Source organism: Saprolegnia parasitica, assembly GCF_000151545.1.
Source record: "Saprolegnia parasitica CBS 223.65 unplaced genomic scaffold supercont2.132, whole genome shotgun sequence".
Lineage (NCBI taxonomy): Eukaryota > Oomycota > Saprolegniomycetes > Saprolegniales > Saprolegniaceae > Saprolegnia > Saprolegnia parasitica.
In genome coordinates, this window is record NW_012156526.1 from 9,816 (window position 1) to 13,103 (window position 3,288).

Genomic DNA, 3,288 nt, shown 5'->3' on the forward strand with positions numbered 1-3,288 from the left:
ATACCAGCGTCATGCGCATCAGCCCAATCTTTGTAGAGAACACTCCAACGCCAAAAGAGCCAAATTGCAACAGCAGCGAGAACAGTAGTCATCTAGGGGCCTAGATTCAGCCTAGAGTAAACTCCGAGCCAATTCCGAGCGAGAAGCACGCGGATTCAGCCTCGAGTAAACTCAAAGCATCCTCCGGCTACAATAGATTTCCACCGACAGAGCCAACAGCCATCTTGAGGCCCAGTTTCAGCCTAGAGTAAAGGGGCGAGCCAATTCCGAGCGAGAAACACGCTGATTCAGCCTCGAGTAAACTCAAAGCATCCTCCGGCTACAAAAGATAGCTACCAGCAACAAGCCACAACGGTATGACCTTCCGTCGGCCGTAGATCCATTATTTTTTTTTCCCAAAATTTTTCCACAGCCTAAAGAATTACTTCCGAACGCTAGTAAAAAGGGTACGCGATTCAGCCCCCTCGTGGGAATAGGTCCTAGGCAACAAGCATGCAAGCACACAAGCTACCCAAAACTTCTTTGAAACCCGGGGCACTATACTCAGTTCCTCCAAGTTTACTCGGTTCATCCAAGCCTCCGTCCAATTTCGATTTGCAAGCAATTCAAAACCTTTCCGCAGCGAGGAATTCCCAAGAGGTAATGGAAGCCCAACCCGTCCTTTCTACTGTTTCTAGTTCATGCACGAAAGAATTTCGCCGCAGCTCCCCGAGAGGAGCCGCTTTGATTTTCCCGAGAATGATTTCCAATTCGCATCAAGGTTCGAGCTACAGCCTTTCAACTGCAGCCTAACCGAGATGCCAACAAATTCGTTTTACTGAAATTGTTTTGCCAGGCTAGCAATGCGAAACTCACCCGAGAAATTACACCAGCAAGCTAGCGCAACTCCCGGGCAGTTTACAATGCCAACCTTCCTTGTGCTGATGAATATAGCCGCAACAGTACCGAGATACCGCGCAAGAAACACCAGAGCAGCACGAATTCATCATGAATTAAACAGTCACACCGAAGCGTAAAAGTACATCACAAATCGTTCCCTTTTCTACCTGGATTACCGAAACCCAGGCATATTTTTATTCCTTAACCCGTCCAGCGCCGGCGGCAGAGCCACAAGCACCTACTAGGACTAAGAAATTATAGACGCAAAAAAAAAAATTTTTTTACGCCTATCAGGATCGTCTTTTCATTTAGTTGACCAACTTGAATTTTCACTTTGGTCTCCATAAAGGTAGGCACAAAGCTACACGTTCCCAAATGGTAGAAACACTACAAAACACGCTACAGGCACAAAGTACGAGGTAAAACAGTGATGGAAAAATTCACCAAGAATTCTCGCCCGCAGATTAGACTTGGCTTCAGTATGGGCGGGCACTTGGTGAAATTCGATACTCCTCGACGGAAAATTTTTTTTTCACTCGATTCTTGTATTGACGAGGGGAAGTCAACTGACTAGTTCCCGGACTCTGAAACCTTATCGTTCATCAGATATCGAAGGTTTGTCGAGCGGTTGGCCCTAAATGGCCCAAAACGGAAATGCTCGTATCTCGGCAACCAGAAAGCTTTGAGCGCGCCACGACTGCACAGGCTGCATAACTTTTTAAGGCGCATCTTTTCATGTTTCAAGCCTTCGCGGAGTCACTTTCTGGATGGTCGACTAGTTACGTCGTATTATCGAGTCGCCACTTTGTTGGCCGATGTCTAGTTCGCCAAACCAAGTTGCTCGTGGATGCGAGATCGTCATGCATCTAGATGTAAAATTTCACGGGGAATCCAAAAATGCTATCAGAAGTTGGAAAATATTAACTTTTGGAGGAGTTATGGGCAAAATACCGTTTTCGGACCTTTCAGAACCTATATATGTCATTTTGGGCCTGAAGGAGTCCGATTTGAGCGATCGGGTGTCAAGACCAAAAAGATGCGCCGTGAAAAGTACTTCCTAGAGCAAGAACGACCCTGCACGAGAGCGCCCTAACCTTCATTTGGCTAAGCTTTGAAACTTTGCAGAAATACATGACGTCAAAATGGCGTCGTAGCGTCAAAATTAGCCCGATTCACGCGATCGGATGTCGAGACCAAAAAGATGCGCCGTGAAAAGTACTTTCTAGATGCAGAGCGGGCCGAGAGCCGGGGTATACAATATCTCGAGCAAAAAGCGGAAAACCGAAAACAGCGTTTTTCATCGGGGACCACCTTCATGTTGCTGGTAATGAGCTGCGTCGATATATGTAACGACCTTGCGAAGATTCGGGGCGGAACACGCTTTTATTCGTCGATTAGTGATTTTTTGATGTCCGGGACCGATAAATCGCGTCGCATTTGGCCTGTAGGCGGCAATTTCGTATTGTGACGACGCACACATGCTTGTACTAGTGCCATACGCGATAATCAAGCGCGACCCGGCGTCAATCCGATCTCTACAAGTGCAGTTTCAACCAATCGAGCATGCTGAGCTGCATACGGGATTGACTCAACGAAACGGGTCTGCGAGTCTTCCGAATCGGCGCCCATGCAGCCGAGCTAGGATATGCTTTGTAATGATGTTAAACAGGTGCTCCGAAAGTGGCGTCACGTGGGACGACCTGGTAGTGAAGACATGGAGGTTTGTCGAGCTCGCCGAGGCCTGTGCCGCCATCCTGAGACAGGCTGGTACGACATTTGCGGGTATTCCGAGTCGGCGCGCGCGCTATGAAGCTAGGATATGTTTTGTATTGATGTTATACGTGTTGTCTCCAAGTGGCGTCGCGCGGGAAGGCCTAGAAGCGGAGATATTGGCATGCGTCGAGCTCGCGGCGACGATTGCCGCCGGCCAGTCGATCCCCGAACAAGCCTGTGTGTGACACCATGTGGTAAAAAATTTCGTAATCAAGGATGTGTAAATGGATGTGCAAAAAGAATCAGCACGTGGACTTCCCCAGTGGTCACCCACCTGAGTACTACCCACGCTTGAGCCTGGTTAACTTTGCAGAGCGGACGGGATGCAGTCTAGTCAGGCTAATATGGCCGATTCTGGAACGGCCGCCTTTTCCATCGTATTTCCCAGTTCACTTTTTTACAGGCATAAGGGCCGTTCGAAAAGTGAACTGCCAAATTATCGTTTTGCAGAGTGCGACTAAACTATATTTCTGTGCTAGACTAGGCATAAGACGACTAGATATGCTATCTGCAGTCCATTTCGAGCACTTTGATCCGTGCACAGATCGATTCCCGATCCGTGTTTTGCTGTTTTCTCACTAAATACGACACTATGGACTATGTAACTCACTTTTATAACCTTTCTAGACAATTTGC

At 47.8% G+C, this 3,288-nt stretch overlaps 1 non-coding gene across 1 annotated transcript; it reads right to left on the reverse strand.

The window, feature by feature from the left end:
- Window positions 1-2,890: 2,890 nt before the first annotated feature.
- Window positions 2,891-3,004, reverse strand: SPRG_30240. Its single transcript, XR_001099851.1, has one exon. It is a non-coding gene; the product is annotated as a 5S ribosomal RNA (ribosomal RNA).
- Between the last annotated feature and the right edge of the window lie 284 nt (window positions 3,005-3,288).